The sequence below is a fragment of the Phalacrocorax aristotelis genome, chromosome 22 (assembly GCF_949628215.1).
Source record: "Phalacrocorax aristotelis chromosome 22, bGulAri2.1, whole genome shotgun sequence".
Taxonomy (NCBI): Eukaryota; Metazoa; Chordata; class Aves; order Suliformes; family Phalacrocoracidae; genus Phalacrocorax; species Phalacrocorax aristotelis.
In genome coordinates, this window is record NC_134297.1 from 926,387 (window position 1) to 945,705 (window position 19,319).

The 19,319-nt window shown below is 57.1% G+C and overlaps 1 protein-coding gene across 1 annotated transcript in view; it reads right to left on the bottom strand.

Annotated features, from left to right (window-relative positions):
• The window catches only part of LOC142067471 (uncharacterized), a 161,423-nt gene extending 150,292 nt beyond the window's left edge, over positions 1-11,131 (bottom strand). Inside the window, exon 1 of the transcript XR_012664059.1 lies at positions 10,931-11,131. The gene's annotated coding sequence lies outside the window, so the exon portion shown is untranslated. The remainder of the gene's footprint in view (positions 1-10,930) is intronic.
• Between the last annotated feature and the right edge of the window lie 8,188 nt (positions 11,132-19,319).

The window sequence follows — 19,319 nt, forward strand, 5'->3', positions numbered from 1 at the left end:
CCCTCGCCGCGGGGTGCCAGGCACCCGCTCCCCGGAGAGCTCATTTCACAGCCGTCGTGTCATTTCCTAGGCAGCTCTAGCTCCCAGCACCGGCAAATCTTCCTGCACCTGCGGATTGACATGAGCATCCCCCAGGTCATTTTTGCACTGTTTGCCCAGCTCTAATCGATACGTCTCCATCAGAGCACCGAGAGAAGCCGGGGGATCTAAGGGGCAGTTATTGGCTCTCCTGTAGTACCTGCACCTGGGCGACACCCAGCCTGTCCCCCTGCACCTCCAGCCAATAAACCAGCACTGGAAGTCTGGGCTTTGGCCCCCCAGATGGCATACGTCCCCGTCTCAGAGCAAGCTCCGCTGTCCCTCTTGGACAGATGTCTTTTGCAATGTACATTCTGGGCTGTGCTTTCATCTCGGTCCCTTTCGTATTTTGCCAGAATATTTCTCTGTGTAATTTCACCCGGGGGAAACAGGCATCTGAAATTCTGCTTTTAAAATTCCCTTTCCTCTGTACCCCCAGCTCTCTCCCATGCTGGCTCTCTGCTCTGTGCCGGCACAGCCACAACTGGCAGTAAATCTATAAGCCAGCTCTCTTCCCCTTTGAAGTGCAACCGGCGCTGCTTGGATTCCCTGACTTTTTGCTCCTTTTGTCTTCCCTCCTATTTCACTCATGGCTATTCAGATCCACAGATTACATTTGTCTTCCAGAACTGCTTCCTCGGTTGGTAGCTCCTGCCCCAGCTCGTTCTTATGGGGTTTGTTTAGCCACTTGTGCAAACCTCGCCTGCTGGGTGCCACGCCACAGTGGCCGGAGCTCGGGATGAGGAGGGCGGAGGAGGAAGAGGCCAGGAGGGAAAGCGATGCTCAGCTGTCAGGCAGTGAGGTGGGGAAAAGCCAGCGCAGCAGCCACATCCAGCCTCACAGGGCACTGCAACGCCTCCCCAGAGAATTTAGCAATGAAATATCGATCCCTTACCACTTCCCTTTCTGCAGGGCATAGCACACTGGCGGGGTCATTTGGCAGCAGATCTACTGTCCCCTCCAACCCCAAAGACACCCAGTCCTCTCTCAGAGCCCAAGCAAGCTGCTGCAGCAGGGACGGGGACACAGACAGGCCGATTCCCATTCAAAGACGCTTTCTTTGCTTGCCTTTTCAGCAACTAGAGGTATTTATTTTAGTTCATGAACCCCTGAGTCACGGGTTTCTGCTCAAAACTCTGCCAGCCTGCCTCCAGACCTGGCTGGCCACCTCTTGGCTCCATTTTGGGGCTCCCTTTGGGGATGAGCTAATGCCCCCACCTTTATCTGGGGTATCCCTGCCGCTCGTCCCATAATTGATGTGCCCTTTCCTGCTCTGCCACCCCCCACCCTGCTCCTCAAGGTCCCAGGGACCCCATCCCACATCCCTTCCACACAGGGCCTGGCTGTGCTGGGTCACACCGCACAGGAAAACCGCAGCGACAGCCAGCCCAACGTTCCCATCCATTTATCAAAGCTCCAGCAGTTCCTCTTTCAGGGTGAGCAAAACAATAAAACACATTGAGCATAGAAAGCGGCATCCAGAACACTGTATTAAACGCAAGGCAAAAAAATAAAGTAGAGACCTGTTGGCTCATGCCATCTCTCGTTCTTTATCAAATGCCTCGGTCCCAGACTAATGGTGTTATGTAGACTGTTATATTGGTTCTTTGCTTTACAGCACTGTACATCCACCCTAATGCTGGAGATTTATTCTCCTCTGCTCAGCAATTACTTGCCATATTCTCCTCGAACGCCGCTTGCTGCCTCGCACCGCCGTGCCCGCTGCCAGCCGCGCCAGCTGTGCCAGGGCTTGCCGTGCCGCTGCCCGGGCACCGACCGCGCGAGAGCCTCCGGGAGAGGCAGGAACGGCTGCTGCTGCCGCCGACTTCCCCAGCCTCCTTGGGACAGCCGCTCCCCGCCTCGTCCCTCCATCGCCTCGCGTGTAATACGCTCCTCTGCAAAGCAATGGCAGCTCTGCAGGGAGAAGAGCCACGTCCCTCCCCTGCCCGCAGGTCCCAGCCTGGACCCCAGGGTCTGACGCCACAGGGGGAAAACCAGGGGAGGGGGAATCTGCCTCTGAGAACCCACCAAAAAACAGTCCCTGAAAGTGTTTGCTTCTTGCCCTGAAACAGGAATTGAAGTCCGGCACCGGGGCATCCACTCCTCCATCCCCGCAGCACCCTGCACTGCTGGAGCAGGGCGATGCTCGCTCGGACACCGGGGCTTATCATCTGCAGGATTATTAGCAGGTTCACCGGGATATTTTGTTACCAGAGGATAAATCAGACCCTTTCTCGACATCTGACAGATCTGATCACCTCATTTAAACGTTTATTATAGGGCACGGCACACGATCTTCCTTACAAATTGAGGTGTTACACAGCACTGGGTGAGCCGACACTGCAGATAGCGCCGGGAGTATTTTGTCACCCTGATATTTCACAGTGCGCCTGTGTAGCACTTGTGACTGCTGTTTGTTCGGGAGGTGTAATGATTCTTTTTAAACAGCGCTACTGTAATTAAAGTTTCATATAAGCCTTCCTAAAGAAGGGCAAGGGGGGGAAGCCGTCTTTGAGACCTACTTACAAAGGGATGTCAGAGGCAGAAGGAGAAACACTGATGCATGCAGCAAGCACCGCTGCGCTCCCAGGCTTCCCCACGGCGTGGGACGCTTCACCTGCTGCTGCAGGAGCAGCAGCATGCCCTGGCTGCCTGGTGCCCAGCTCCAGCAGCGCTGCCTGCACCCTGCCCCGCCACCCACCGCTGCTCCAGACAGTGCCCCCCCTTCCTTTGGCCGTTTCCCAGCCCCAGGCTCCACACAGCTGCAAAGTGGGTTTTTCTGAGCATCCTTACAAAAAGCTGTTCTTTCAGCCCGCGCTTTACTGAGGCTGGAAATATCAGAAGCACGACGATTAAATTGCAGATCTGCAGCGCGGTGCTGGCTGGCACCTCAGGCAATGTGTTTGGATGCTTTGCTGGATTAGCTGAAGCTCTTGACGCTGCAGAGCCTGAGCCAAAAGCTCCTCTCTGCGCGCAGCGTGCTCTGGCGCCGTGCGGTGCTGCGCACCGGGCTCCGCCGGGACTGCTCGGGCGGCATGCGCTGCCAGGTAAGCGCAGAGGGGGCTGAACCTCGCTCCACGCAGGGAAGGGCTGCAAACTGGAGGGGAGCAGGTTTGGGCATCCCTCCGGTTTGATGCCAGTCAGGCGTGGGCAGGCTCCGTAAGCCCCTGCAATGCAGCCGTGCCTGCTGGCAGCAGGCAGGATCCGGCCGGAGACGGGTGCTTTGGAAGGCGCCCATGCCATGGCGGGCATCCTTTTCCCCTTCCAGCGAATGCAGAGAGGGAGGAGCAGCACTGAGCAGCAGTTTCACCCACCCACAGGGTGCTCCAGCTAGAAAGGGACGTGGGTAGGTCCATCCGCGGGCCAGGCTGCACCTCGCCTCCGCCTGCACCGTCGCTGTTGACAAACATCCCCATGACATAACACGCTGCAGGCCGAGGGGGAACAGAAATCACAGGCTTTTAAGTGCAGAAGGAGAGATTTATGATCTGGCGCTATTAGCATTTGGCATGACTTCCCCTGCAGCACATCACTCGGGCACCGAAGCTGGGGAGATTGATGGGAGGTCAGGGTTGGGGGGTGGGGGGACGTAATCCCTAATAGCATCGCATTATTTCTCTGCCGGCAGAAAGGGCTGCAACAGTGCGATGGACTGAAAGATAAGCAGATTATCTTGTCCTGCCTCACAGGGGAGCGCTGACCCCTGACTCGCTGAGCCCAAGATTAAGGCTGAATTAACCTCTAGGAAGGGGGTTTCGTGGCAGAGGCAGAGGGTGCCATGCAGGAGAGTTCCCCCATCCCCTTCTCACCGGGCAGGACTCGCGTGGGTCCCGCGAGGCGGACGGAGCTTCTCCCGCAGGACCGTTCTGGGGAGATGCGTCACGTCCCCCGGCCCGAGAGAGGACAGAGAGCGGCGACGCAGGCAGATACTCACTGCGAGCATTTGCATACCCCGGGAGCGAGTGAGTTACAAAAATCTAGACAGACGCAAGAGGCAGGCAAACCGTAAGAACTCAAGGACTGTCCCTGAACAAAGACAGTCAACCCCCTTGGTCAGAGACTGCTGAATTAGGTGCGATAACACCCCCCCACTCCAGGCAGATTCAGACGAGTTAGGAGCGATACATATTTATCAACCCGGCGAGAGAGAACCACATGAAGCAGCGAGATGGAAGAGACCATGAAAATGCCGCACAGGCTGCTGTTGCCCGTGCTGTGGCTGGGGGGACCGAGCAGCGCCGCAGCACCCACCCCCCAGGGCGCCCAGCTGCACGGCCGGGAGGAGGTGCAGCAGCACCTGAAATGGTAGCACAAAATACCCAAGGGCTGCGGAGGCAGCCCTGGGGACAACACACCGCGGGCCGAGCCCAGGTGGTTCCGCAGGCCGAGTGGCATGCCTACATTTGGGGATCAAAGCGGTGACAGCTCGTGCAGTTTGGGCATTTGCTCAGCACCGAATTGTGAGTAGGCTCAGCCACTCAGGCTATAAAGCCTGCAACAATAAAGTTATCTTCAAAGGGCAACTTTCAACCCCCTTGGAATATTTTTCTTTTCCTTTCCCTTTGCTTTCTATCATTCACAAAAGATCGCAGATCAAAACCTGAGGGAAGATGACTGCGAGCACCGCAGCAAGGGGGAGCAGAGCTCTGACTCCGCACTCCCTGCTCCTGCACTGGGTCCCCCGCACCCTGTTGCCCCTTGGAGGCTTCAGGGTGTTGAACTCGATAATCCAGGGAAGGCCGTTGCCTTTCTGATCATCCATCGCTGCCCAGAGCACCCCTAGCAGTTTCCCAAGCCCCCGACTTGCAAAGGGGCTTTATTTGATGCAGCTCGTACCTCTGCCCACCTGGGGCTGAGCAGGAGGAAAGCACCAGGCAGAGAAAAAACCCAGCAGCTTTCTCAACGCTGCTGAGCACGTTTGTTACAGAAAGACAGATATTTATTCATTTAAGTGCGTGGCAATCCGAGTCAGCCTTATCTGACCAAAACACTTTGTTGATCAGACTGAGAAATGCATCCCAGGCGGCAGAGCCACCTCGGCACGGCGCGGAGAAACCTGGCAGACCCGCCGTGGTGTTCAGAGACGAGAAATCACCTTGCAGTTCAAAGGCTGGGGAAGGAGATAGTCACCTTGGAAACCAAAGCCATGGCGGTGACATCCCCAGAGACCCGGCCAGAGCCCGCCGCCCCCCGCGCTGCGGGCTGCGCCGTCCCAGGAGGATGCCTCCCACTCGCCCAGCGGGGTGGCACCCCAGCACCCCACCCGAACCGCGGGAAGGGAGAAGGGGTGTCTCCCCGGGACGGCTGCTCCAGCAGAAGCAGCCACCTTCCGAGCCTACTTTGGTCTTTCTGAAGTCACTTATTCGCAGCTGCGGGGAGGGAAGGCATCCATGCAGCTGGATGGGTGCCTTCCCACTGCCCCCCTCCTTTTCCCACTCTGCGGATGCATCACCCATTCCCCAGGCAAAACGCCTGTTACTGGTGTTTTGCTCCAGTGCTACGGACCTACACGTCCACAACAGGCACACGCTACGTTGCAAACAGGGTTCTGCAGCCCTGGCGTACCTGCAATCGTAGGCCGGGGGGCAGCAACCCCACCCCCCACCCCGAGCCACGCAAGCGCCAAGCACAACGGCGCTGCAGCCTGCTAGCTACATCAGAGTGAACCGGACCGGGTGGGAAAATCAGCGTATCGCCAGTGAAAGCTCAGAGCGATTTCCCTCAGCTGCCCAGTGACATTATGCTGGTGCAACTTTGAGCCGTAACATTAAAAGTTATCTTTCTTTCCCGCAGTAACAGAAAGCACAACACAGAGATGAAAGTATTTACAAGCCCAGAAAAAACTCGCCTGTGGTGCATTTGCAAAGCATTGCTGGCAGCCGAGGAGGTAATAACATGTCCCTTAAACCCGGCAGCCCTGACACCGCTAAGAGGATCACAGCGGTCCCCGCATGAAAGAGCCTGCCCTGGAGCCGGGCCAGCCCGATGCCCTTACCAGGCTCGAAGCCCCCCGCCAGCCCAGCCGCTGAGCCGGGAACACCGCACGGCACCCGGCATCGCCGCGCCGCGGGGAGACCGCCGTTAAAGCCGTCCCTTCAACTTTGCGGGCTTGCTTTTTCCCCAGTGAGCCGATAGGAATCATCTGCTGGCACAGAGCCTGGATGCTGTTGCTGCTGCCTTTTCTATATATACACACACATATATTTATAAAAAAGCCAACTTAGAATTGATGATGCCTGGTATGAGGCAGTTTGTCACCTGTGCTTTTATGATTACAGCAACTAAGGGGAAAAAGATCCTTTCAGATAATCATTGAAAGGGGGGAAAAAAGTTTTCAGAGGGTCTTTGTTCTCTTGAAGTGCTCTCCCCCCCGAAGCCAGCAGATTTCTCAGAGGAGGGGGAGGTCGGATTGAAAAATAAAATGAGTCCTCATTTTAAACTGCTTCATATTAGCAGCCGTCAGTTATGGAATTTGCCTTGACTAACGTTTCAGGCCATTACATCAACCCCTGATGTTTATAACTGGATCCTGAATTAGGATTAATTCTCAAGGAAAATGTTCTGAGCTAAACTGGTGATTTCTCTCTACAGCTCCAGTGACATCCTCATTACTAAAATAATCATTTGCTTTTTAGCATTTATACTGAGTGATTGAAGACCCTGAGGCACCTTTCACAGGTCGCCCCAGGCTGCGTTTAGGGACAGGATGGAGGCCAGGGGCCGCAGGGGAACCCCTGTCCCCCCCCGGAGCTGGCAAGAGCTCAGGAGCCAGGCTCCGCGAGGATGTTCAGAGGCTTTTACACACCCCCGGCTCGAAAGGACACGGATCGGCACGAGGACGGGACTGGGGATGCTCTCACGCATGCTGATCCATGCAGCCCCCGCACCCAGCTCCCCCCCACCAGGTGCCCTAAGCACGCCCAGGCCCCTCCGATGACTAGACAGTGAGGTATTGTTATTATTTATTAAACAGCTGGTGTGTTTCGTAATAGAAATTTCATTAGGAGCATTAGGTATAGATAGTCACCGGCCCAGAACCTACAAGTAATTACGTTTAATTATTATGCCGGTATGTTTGGAATAACGATAGCTCCCGAGCACCGAGATTAAGGAGCAGAATCAATCGGAACAGGAGCTATTTATTTTTTTTTGCCTTAACAATTCCCCTCCGTTGTTAATTGGTTTTCACATTTCTCAGCCACCGGTAAGAGCGGGCAAGAGACACCGCGCCACGTCCAGCCCTGGCAGAGGCCCTTCCCCGTGCGACCTGCTCTGCCGAGCAGAGGGCCCCTGCCAGGAGAGGAAGGGGAGCGCTTTCGAGGAGCAGGAGGGTGCTCCCCCATGGGGCAGGAGCCCAGCGGGAAGCCTGCCTGGGGCAGACCCGGGTGCATCCCGCCTCGGCCCCTCGCAGAGCCCCACACAGCCTCCTCACGCACCTTTCCAGAAAACACCTGGTGTTTAACTCTGCAAAGTGGCTTTGCAGCTGGTTTCCTTTATCTTCAGAGAGCAGTTGGAGCCCCCCGCCTAGGAGAAGTTGCCCAGAGCAGGCAGGTCTCTGCATTTTGGTTCCCAGATGAGGAATTTTCCCCCACGCATTCCCTTTGTGCTCGCAAAGGGGGTGCTGAGCAGGAGCACGGGGGCAGCAGCACCCCAGCACAGCCCCCCCGGCCCTTGCCAAGGGCACCCGCCGTCCCCCCGTGCCTCCCCAGCTGCACCAGCCGGGAGCCTGGAGGAATTAGAGCATTTGGGAAGGAAAACAGAGCTACAGAGAGACAATGTTGAATGTAAATACCAGTTAAATATGCATTACCATATGCCTGCGCCTTTGCGGTCTGTTAGGAGGCAACACGAGCCAGGGGGAAGATGCAGGAGCGAAGAGCTGGATGCTCAGAGGAGCAGCTTCTTCCCTGCCAGCCTGGCACCCCCAGCCTGCGCCGGAGCCATCGCTCATGGGAGTGAGCGGCAGGGGATCTGCCCCCGCTCCCCACACAGCGAGGGGGGCCCAGTGCCTGCCCACCGCCCTGCCGGGGCTGCAGCCCAGGGCCGGGACAGAAACCTCTCCCCGGGGGCGAAGCGGAGGAGAGGGGCAGCAGCGCTGCTGCATCCACCCGAAGCCACGGGCTCTGTTAGCCCCGGCAGTGGGCCTGCTGTGTCCCTGGCAGGGGAGCCCCTTCCAGCAGGAAGGGGATGAAGCTGTTTCCCCACCACCAACATGCAGGGACACCCCCCACACAGCCTCCCCTGGCTCTGACAGCAACACCCCTGCCTGGGCACAGGTCTGCATGAGCGCAGAGCCCAGATGGCAACTGTGGCTGTCTAATTATGCATGTAGATGATATTAGCCCAAAATGTTTGATTCTCACTGGAGTTTCAGAGGAGATCAGACAGGAAGCCAGCTCAGGGTGCAGGGATTACACAAATGGGATAATTTGCTAGCAGGCGGCGCTGCTTAATTCCAGCTTTTGCTTTGCCCTGGATCCCGCTGCCCCTGTCTCATCCCCACACCTTGCCCCTGCTGCTTACAGGTCGCAGCGCTTTGCATCTGCATCCAGCCCGCCCGGGCACAGCTTGACTCCGCTTTGTGCCGGGTTCAGCGGGAGGCAGCGCTCAGAAGGGAGAATCAGGAATCGCTTTGCTCCCAGAGGAGAGGAAGAAGAGTCTGGGCAGGATTTCATCCTCTCCCTGCAAAAGCAGCCAGCTCTGCATTTCACACCTTCCTCACAGTCATCTCCCAGCCTGACAGGGCTTTTCAAACAGCAGGGCCCATCCCTTTCAAAGGCCAGAGTGAAAAGGGAGAAAAGTACCCAAACTGAACCCTTTAAACCCCAAACCCACCTTTGCCCGCTGCCCCACGCCTGCAAAACCACGCGCCTGCTCCTTGCCCTCAGAAAGGCTACCGACATCCACACCTCACGCCGCATCGCAGCCGTCTGAGCGGTGATAAACCTCTCTCCCCGCGGACGCTCCCGCGGCAGAAGCGGCCCTCTCCATTCAGGTTGCGTGGGCAGCTAATGAAGCCCACACGATTCACGGCGCGGGGAAGGGCGGCCGCTCTCCCACATCCACCCAGCATCATTAGGTAGGGACCTGGACCCGACAGCGCCTCCAGTCCCAGAACGCAATTATCCGCTTGCTTAAATTCCAGCGCATTTTCAAGTGCTTTGGTTAATTGGAAATATATTAAACATGGGTTTATAAAACTTAAACATGTACTTAAATACTTTGCTGAGCCACGGCGCACAGCCGGGCGGCGTTCGCCTGGCAGGAGGGGTGCAGCCCTGCCAAGCTGCGCCCCTCGGTGACGGCAAACCCTGGCCAGAGGCAGCCGCACCGGGGGCTCCGCGGGCACCGCTCCCACGGAGCGAGCTTGGGCCTCCATTTGGTGCCCGTCAGCCAGGCAATAACGAGCGGTCATTTACCTTTATTTGGCTACCAGTGTGCTGTCATCAGATTTAACGGGTGCTTTACTGGGTGTTTTACTGGGTGTCTCGGTACAGCCTCGCAGCCTCGTGGGAGCGCAGCCCCATCGCACTCCCTCGCGCCAGCTGAGGCTGTAACGGAGGTACCCGCGCTGCACTTCTGTCATTATTCATGTGTTTTCTTTAGAACTCCTTTTCCAGGCTGATTCTTTTTAATCCTGCTGCTCAACAAGCGAGAGCAAAGTAATTCAGCAAAGAGGGGAAAAAAGGGAAACTATTGGCCCAGCATGGCATTACAGGGCTTGCAAAACTGCCGCATTTCAGGAGGTTTTCCCGCTGGCTTCTAGTCTAGGAATCTCCAGAGACACATTCTCAGCTTTTCCGCCACAAAGGCTCCCTTCCAGTTTATTTAATATTACATCTGAAGCATTAACAACACAGCAAGTACCAAGAGAGCCACAACAAAATCACCCGACTTGACAGCAGCAGGGCAGCACAGCCAGGAACAGGGGTTCCCCTTCCCTGCCCTCCCCGCGGCAGCGCTGCCGGTGCCCAGCCCTTCGCAGAGCCTCTGTTCACCCGACCGCGCTGGCAAAGGCTCGATGAGGAGCTCCCCGCGTCCAGCCTTTTCTCCGCGAGGATGCTCACGAAAGCCGGGATGGGGTCTGGGAGAGCCCGCCATCCCGAAATCGGGCTGGGGGAAGGGGAGTTGCGAGGGCAGCCCACTGGCCTCCGAAGCCACACGTACCTGAAGTCCAAAGCATGGGACAGTTTGGTGGTGCGGGGGCTCCCCCAGCACCCCGCAGCCCTGCGGCTGGGGTAACAAGCACTGCTCTGCCGCACGGGGCAGCGCTGCTTTCCCCACCAGCCGGCGGTCCGGATCCAACCCCCCGGCTCCATCGCACCTCTCCAGCAATGCTCAGTTTCTCAGATACAAGCAATGGGTCTCTAAAAAAGCCCAGTATTTCTCTGAAAGCCCATTGAGGGGCTGCATTATAACGACGTGCCCTTAGGTCCGCCACCGAATCCCCGCGTGCAGGACCCGCACCCCACCCCAGGCGCCCTCCAGCGCCGCACGGCCAGGCCAGAGGGACAGTGCTGCCAGCAGGCTCAGCGGCTCGCCTCTGCAGTGTGGAAGCGCTTTATCAGGTTCCACAAATAAACCTTTCCTGACTCAATCTTGAGTGAAGGCCTTTTAAGAGGTGATGGTGAGCAGGGAGAAAGACGAAAACAAAAAAAACCCAAAGAAACCAAAAGAGACTGCAGCAGCAGCTTTGCACCTCTCCCCAGGAAGGGTCATCCTTACAGAAGCTGTTCCAGGAAAGCAAATTGACACAGCCAATTACCAGGATGTCCAAAGAAATCGGGTCCAACAAGTCCCTGCAGCTCAGTAGCCGCGAGCAAGCATCACTAAAACACAGGCACATACTCACACGGACCACGTTTTGCTGCCCGAAAGCTCACAGCCCTGGCGCCCCCCGACACGACAGGCCAGTTCCCCCCAGCCCTTGACAGCGCTCGATGTCTTTCCTCGGATCGATGCGCGCCTCGAGACGAGCGCCAGCGTGCTCGCTGGCAGTCACGCTGCGTCGCTCGGTCTCCCTCGAACCGCGAGAGGTGTGCTTAAGGGCCCTGGTGGGATCGACGCGTGGGACACCCAGCGGCGGCAGGAACCCCTCCCACGCCCCGGGCAGTGACAGATGATGTACCCCACGCACCCCGCTGGCTCCTCCCTCCGAAACCGGTGCCAAGCGTGGGGAGGCTGTATTTGCATCTGCCAGGGTGGCGGGCACAGCCCCTGCATCCTTTAATGGACACCCAAAGCCCCCCTCAGGAGGGGCACAAATCAGATGAGGTGCCTAGACCACACCAGCAAAAGGCACCAGTCACACCAGCAAGGGAAGGCTGGCCCGGATGGCGCCCGTAGGCACGAAAGAGCACTGCTCAGGCTGGAGAGCGCTGCAGCGTTTGACCTCGCTTTGTTCTGCTTCTCTTTGCAACTCTCTGCAGTTTTTGGCTACCCTCCAGTTTCTCCGGCCATTTTTCAACTCTCCTTTACAAAAGCAGGCTGGGGACAGCCCGGCAGCAGCTCTGCAGTAATAAACCTTGCACCGAGCGCGGGGGGAGCGCCCAGCCCGGGACGCTGCTCAGGGCTGCGAGGGGGGACCGGCGCCAGTGCCGGCCAGCAGCGCTCGCAGCAGGCAGCGGGTGCCTGTCCCACCCCAGTGCCTTCGCCCCTCACATCTTTTGGCAGGGGCACAGCCAACTCTAATTGCAATTTCCATTCTGGTGGCTGCGCTCTGCAGGCAAAATAGGTTCTGTCTATATAATGAGTCGCTCCTGAGTATCAATCTACACAGAACAAAATGGAGACAATAGCTGCTTACATGCATAGTGAGTTAATTATGAGCATCTGCTATTAATCTTGCTATCAGACTGCTAATTGCTCCTTCTCCACAAAGGCATGCTGGAGGTGAAGCCGCTCAGCCGCCCTTCCCCGAGCCCCGGCTCCTTCCCCATAGGAGGTCTGGGCTCACAGCCCCGCAGCTCCTGGCAGCTGGGAAAGCGCTCACAGGGACGGGGCTGCACCCACACATGCCAGTACACGCTCAGACCTGCTCATCACCAGCAGGGGCAACCAAAGTAGTGCAGACCCCAGGAAAACCCAGCCTCAGAGGAGGATGAGCAAGCTGACAGCCTGGTTTCTGGCTGCAGGGACCTCCCCATTACAGTAAATAACATCTCTTGCCATGGGGCAGAGGGCAGGGGGCACGGCGCGGGATGGAAACTGCCCCGAAGGGTGCGAGGTGGGGGGGCAGAGCCACGGGGAAGGTGGGCAGCAGCTCCCCCGAGGCAGCCGCCTCTGCGAGGACCCTGTCAGCCGGCTGCTGCGGGAGATTGAAGCCTTTCGGGGGAGGCTGGTGTGCAGGAGAGATGTCGAGCTGCACTCTCGCAGGTGAGGACTTGACATCTCACGTGTAATGAGGAAAGAAAATGCATCAGGAGCATTTGGGGAAGATGACAGCAGATCAGAAATGCCTCCTTCTCCCACAGATTTATTTTGTCAACCAGTCACTCAGGGAAGCGGGAGGAAGGCGCTGTCAGCAGCGAGGGCACTGGCAGGCTGAAGAGCCCAGGCCCTTTGATCCGGCGGGTGCTCAGCAATTGCTTTAGACAAACTCGCGGTGATTGCCTAACAGGAGAGCAGCTAGCACACCTCAATTAGCTGCCTAGCAAGGTAAGAGCCCGTGGTTGTCTCATTATGGAGCTGGCTTGCTTCCCCAAAGCACCGAAACGTGCTGCTCATGGAAGGCAATGAAGTCTGAAGCGATGGGGATCAGCAGACAGGCAGCGCTGAGCCCCTGCGCTCCGTCCCACGCATTTGGTGGTTGGGCAGGGAGGCAGCCAAGGCCACTCAGCCTTCACAAGGCTTTTCTCAGCCGAGGAAGGGGTTGGGGAAGCTCAAACAACAGTTGCTGGGAAGGAATGCCGAGGACCTCATCAGCATGTGAACAAAAGGGAGATTAAATCTGAGCCCTGAATATTCACCACAGGATGTAGGAAATGTTTGCTCCCGTGTTCTGAAAAGCCTGAGAGGAAAACAAACATGAAACAGTTTCATCTTCCTTGCTGGATCGGTGCCCTTTGGTCCCCGGCGTGGGGGTTCAGGCAGCGCTAACCAGCCATGCGGCTGGGTGCGGAGCCAGCCAGCGCCCCGCGATGAGCAGATTTCATGCTCCAGGCTGCGAGCTGATCCCCTCTAAAGGTCAGGGAGACTCTCCAATGCCCATCCTCCCGGGACGCTGCTGTGCAGGCGCTCCCGCACCTGCGGCAGCGGGGCGCCAGGTCTGAGCACAGCTTGCGCTCCGCACAGCAAGCCAGCCCTGCTATTTTCCATGGAAAACCCCCGAGTCCCCTGCCTGAAGCTGGCAGGTGTAATTTGCAGAATACATATAACCTTTAAAGAATGGACAAACGTACATGTTTGTTTATTTTTAATTAGCTCCTTTCTTCCATCTGCCTGAAATCTAAGTTTCTCAGTGCCTTTGAAACACCTTCACAGCACAAGGACTATTTCCAGGGCTCCTGTAGCTGCTCCCGCACACCCGTGCTGCACCTCCCTGGTTAGCAAGCACTGGCAGGCTCCGCTGTGCGTGCGGGGTCCCCAGGCCCCTGCCCTCTCCGGCCAAGAGCCTCCAGACCCCCCGCCGAAGGAGCCAGGGCACTGGGCTGAAAGCTTTGTCACCACAAAGCAGAGGCCCAGGTGCCTTCAGGTGCCAGCTCCATCCCTCCCCTGCCATCAGCACTGCCACGCCTCGGAGGCAGCCAAACAGCCATCCGTCCCTCCTGCACAGCCCCCTCGCCCACGCCGCCGGCTTGAGCCCCGGCGCCCGAAGCCGGGTCTCCCTCACACTGCAGAGCTCCACTGAAGCTAGCAAGCAGCACCACGAAAAAGGAGGGAATTTAGGATACTTTAAGACACTTAAAAATCTTCCCTATCGATTTCCCCTTCTCAGTAATTAGACGTAGCGATTAGACTCTGCTTTCCGCTACATCACAGGGCTGCTTTGAGCGGAGCTTACAGGCAGCGTTTACATCGGGGATGCAAACCCAACCTCATCCACATGCACAGCAAACAGCCCAGCTGTATGACCGGAGAAACCTCCCTATGAATCAGGCATCAGGATGCGATATACATAATATATAACAAGCATGTTTATCAGACAATAACACATCGCAGCTGCTGTTAAACGAGCACGCAAGCCTTGAACTGCACGGAAACTTCATGTATTATTTAAAATATTTTCCCAACGATCCTGTCAAATCAAAACCTGCTACTGCACCCATGAGAATTGTGGTCGGGGTACTGCAGTAACGTCTCGCAATGACAACGCCTGCTGTGCTGCCGCCGGCACGCTGCCCGCAGCGCCAAGCCCCTCTGCCCCCCTCGGCCAGGAGGGCCGGCAGCCAGGAACGCACCGTGCGCCCCGTGTCCGACAAGTGCGAGGCGTTTTATAGAGGACAGCAAGTACACGACGTGGAGTCATCCCCAGAGAGGCGCCTGCGATGCTGGGCTGTGCAACTGAGTGCCCAACAGCACCAGCAATGAAACGCAGTGTTGTTTTTTTTAAATACACGTAAACCAAACTTCCCCAAAGCCCCTAAAATCAACGTCCTGCTAGGTAAGGGCCTGAAGGAGGTCCCTCTGCTTCCCATTCGTTTCTGAAGCCCGTACCTTTTGACGGAGGCTTAGGGACGTACTTGGGTGCGAGCCCAGCCGTGTCCACTGCTGTTAACAGGAGGATTCCCAGGACTCAACCGAGCCCCGAGTCACACATTGGAGAAGACAGGCAGCAACACACTCCAGCACCTGGAAAGCCTCCAGGCTATACAAAACACCGAGCTCCGCTGCTGGCAAACACGGCGCGCATTAATGCGTCCACTACAGCACGGGCTCCTCTCCGGTTCCCAGGGGGAAGGAAGCCTCCGTGGTCTCGTGGAACTCTGCTCCTGAGCCATGGGACACTCTTGCCTGAGAAGCCTCGACTGGTTTGTTTGTCTGGGGCAATTTAAAAAACAATTTTTTTAACCACCTGAAAGATTGTTTCCCATGATTCTATTCCTTTCTCCAGGGAGTTTTGCCAGGCATTCTGAACCTCTGTTCATCTCTGCACAATCACCCTCCCACGGCAAGTGGCGCGCAGGTGCTCTACACGTGCCCAGCACCAGCCGAACCAGCCCCACCTCAGGGTGCCCCTGAATGAAAACCTGGCGCTCCCGGTGCTGCCCCCCGCCACAGGCGGGGCATCCCTCCGCTGCCTCCTGCGGCCTGCCTTGAAGAAACGAGGCTTTAGCACCAGCTCCTCCCCAGTAGCTGCAGCAGGGACCGTGTGCTATTGATCCCTGCTAATGTGAGCAGCCAGCGTAACCTTATTTGCTCAGAGCCGGTATAATTTGGAGATTATGCTTTAATGAACAGATGATGTATGTTTCAATATACAGAACAAGAAAAGCAATGGAGATTTCACATAGGTAAATAGAAAGCATAACTCTTGAGGGATGTTCTCCAGCCCCAGCTCCTCCTGCAGAAGGGCAGGCCACTGCGACATGAAGTCTCAGCACCCGATCTCGTCAGCCGAAGTGGGAGACCCCTCCGTGCACGAGCCCTCACCCTGGGGCGGGCCGGCCGGGAGATGCTTGGCAGAGCGATGGGGCAGGGCACACGGCTGTGCTCTCCCTCCAGAGCCGATAGCCAGACAGGCTGCAGGGCGGAGACGCCAAGCAAAGGACTGCCGAGAGCAGCATCCCGCCCAGCCGCGGTTGGGGAACCCAATTCGTTCTGGAAATCACACCAGGTCGGGAAGACTCTGCCTCAGAGGAAAACATCTGTCCGCTGCTAGGGAGCTCAGCGGCCCTTTCCCCTTGGGCATTGCCTGCTGCCTGCGCTGGGTTTCTCCCCAGATTTTAGGGCTGGAGCAGCCCTATAGGCTCGAGCTCAGCAGGGGAGCAAAAGACAAATGGTTTAATATGCACTAAACCCAGGCTCCGGCTTCAACCCTTACTTTTTTCTTCTTTCTTCTCAATATTTCATACCGCTCCAGATAAGAATGAATGCAATGCTGTTATGAAAATCTTCCTCTATATTATATGCAGAGGTCCATGCAGTTTGCCCTGCTATCTGCATTTTTAAAGGTATTTCAGACAGAGGCTTTCTTTTTTACAGGGAAAATAAACTAGACCTGCACACCAAGCAGGAGTAACCCGTCCTCGGCAGCTGAGGCAGAGGCTGCTGCCAGGGCCGGGCAGGAGGGAAGGGTGTCTCTTCCAGGCTGCATCTCTGCTCCCCACCTTTGCTTTCCCACTCGTCAACAGGAGCGGTCGATGCCCAGTCGCTTCCCCAGGCGCAGGGAGGCTCCATCCCTCCCCACCTGCCCGTTATTCCTGCACTTAACGCAGCAGCATCGCAGGGTGCTGCCGCCCTGCCTGGCTCAGACCCCGCAGGGGCTGCATGGGCCTTCGGCGATCTGTCCTACCACGCGCGGCACCTGCCTCCTCTGGCTGGCACGCCACGTAAAGGCAGCGGCAGAGGTTGTGAACAGTGTGCCTCGGCATCCTGCTGCCCTCCGGGATGCTGCTGGGCCGGGATGCAAGTGCCTGCTGCCTCGCCCCAGTGCCCGAGCAGGGCTCCCGTCCAGCCTGACTGCTTATTTCTATATTCCCCATTCAGCTGCATGGGAGAAGCAGCCGAGGGACTTTTTTCTGTTTGGGAAAAGAAAAACTGCCATAAATTTATTTACTTAAAGGATTTCTCACCAGAAAACAGCCCCTCGAGACTCCCATTTTCCGAGAGTGAATCTCTCACCTAATCACAAAGTGCTGCTATTTACTGTATCTGCTATCAAGGCAGGCAGTCTCCGTCCCGCCTTTCCTAACATCTATTTACCAAATCCATTTGCAAGTCTAAAATTTAATCAGCCAGGTTTCATCTTAGAGGCATTAACATTCAAATGGGACTCACTCCCAGAGCCAGAGTAAACCCACGACTGGGGTGGGGGGGGGGAGGGAGCCGGCGCATTAATAACGGGCGCCTCCGAGCCGAGCCGGGCAGCTCTCTGCTCCCCAGGTAGCTACGCTGTCAGTTACCCACCGGCCTGGAGCCAGGCTACAAGGGGTGACAAGGGGCACGAGCACCACGTCCTGGTGGGCAACACACAGGGTCATCCCGAGGCTCCCACGCGAGGGGCCCCAGCAAGAGGTGGATGGTAATTAAAGCAGTGGTCCGCACACCGTCTTGGTCCACCTTCTCAAAACCTCATTGCTTTGCAATGAACCCCCCCAAAACAGCAGGGAAATCCTCTCGGGAGGGATGGAAAGGAACTGTTCCCAGCCACCCCGCTGCACAGCGCATGCCTCACGGGAGGGATTCATTAGCTAATGCTCATAAAGCGTGGTTTATGGCCTGTCCTTCTCATTGAAATGGATGGGAGGTCTGCACTTGACCTCGGTGGGAACAGGAGACAGTTGATGACAGGAGCCAACAGTATTTTATACGAACCAGATTAACAGGCCCTGTAAAGCAACCAGGCTGCCCGCAGGACGGACGGAGGCCGTCTTCACTCAGAGGAGCGTACAGCTAATGCGAAGCAAAATTTAGCAGCTTCATCAGAACAGGGAGGAGCGCATCTTTTACTGAATTTCACGGGATCTTAGCACATGGGCAGCTGCCCTGCGGACAGCCCCGGTGGGTGCACCATCCCAGCTGGGCACGGAGTGATGCTCCGCACAGCCCTTGTCCCCACGCTGCCTGCCACAGCTCTGTGCTGCCATCCCTGGGGGCAGGCAAGGACAAACAGCAGGTTTCAGGCCGGCTAAACTTTCTCCTCTTATGCCAATCCTCATTTAGCTAATCCTCTGGCTCCCTCCAGAAGCAGAGGAGTTTGGCCAGGATGTCTGGCGTGCCATGAGGAATCCAGGATCATTAGGTGACGTTTCCCCTCCCCTGCGCCTGGCCGGGGCCCCCAGCACTGTAATGAGGCCCCTGCTCAGGCTGATACCTAGGATGTCAGGCATCATCGGGGCTTCTTTCATTATCCTCACCTCTGTCTCCAGCACTGACAGATTTAAATTATTTGCACCACTTTCTTGCATATCTCATTAGATTTGCTCTGGTGCCTCTCGGTGGCACCTGCGGCAGGAGCCAGCAGCACTCGGGACCTGCCAGGGCTGGACCGAGGCGATGCGGCTGCCGAGTGGTGCCTTCAGCTCTGCCCCACGCCGGGGCCAGCCGGGACGTGCTCAGCAGGCAGCCGGGGCAGGAGCCAGCACGGGGCAGGGCAGCTGCACACAGACAACGACATACAAGGCTCTCAGAAACATCAGGGGTGAGCAAGGGTGACGTGCTAGTTCATCTGTGCTCCAGCTCCGAGAGGGCGAGCACGTCCCGGGTCTGCAAGCGGGGATGCTCCATCCTGCGCACTGGGTGCCGGCCCAGCAGCAGCCTCTCTCCTCCTGGAAATAACCTTTGCTGTGCTTTATTACAAGCCATAAAAAGAAAGAGAGTGAGTATGAGTGAAGAAAGGAGAGACATTATGTGTCTCACTGTGATAGCCTGTGATGTCTTCAACTCCAATAAATAAATAAAGGAAGAAATATTCCCCTGGGTCCCTCTGACATATCTAATTGATATCACTAGGGATCTTCCATGAAGCAAACAGGAATCTAATCTATTGCCTCGTACAGCCAAATGGAAACAGCGGGGTGGCTGCCACCGAGCCTCCAGCTCCTGACAGGGACGCGCCTAATGGAAGTGGAAACCGATTACGGGCAGCCTGATATCCAAATAACAAATAGGGGGCCTGGAGAGATGGTTGTTGCGTTGGCTTTGGAGGGGAACTCCACTGATTTACCCACCCGCTCTTCCCCCACCGCGCTGACTGAACAAGGTGCTGGTTAAAATCCCGCTCGCGTCGGGCGCCTGCGCCAGCGCGTGCCCAATGCACGGGCGTGCCCGAGGGGGACATCAGCCCCGCACCCGATTCCTGCCACAATTGCGCCGGGGCCGTCCCGGGAGTAACTGCGCGGGCGGGCAGGGGGGAGCGGCCGGAGCCACAGGGCTCTGCCCCAGCCAAGCGCTGCTCGCAGCGGGACGGCTTCGACAGCGGCAGGGCGAGGAGCACCCAAAGCCCTGCGAGAAATGCTGTTTTCTGGAGATTCCCCGAGAGAGGGGAAGGAAAGCAGCGGCTGGAGAGGAGGTAGTAAGGCACTGGAATTTTCCGGCTGCCCCCCCACCGTGGAAAGCGCCGGCACCGACGTGAGCAGACG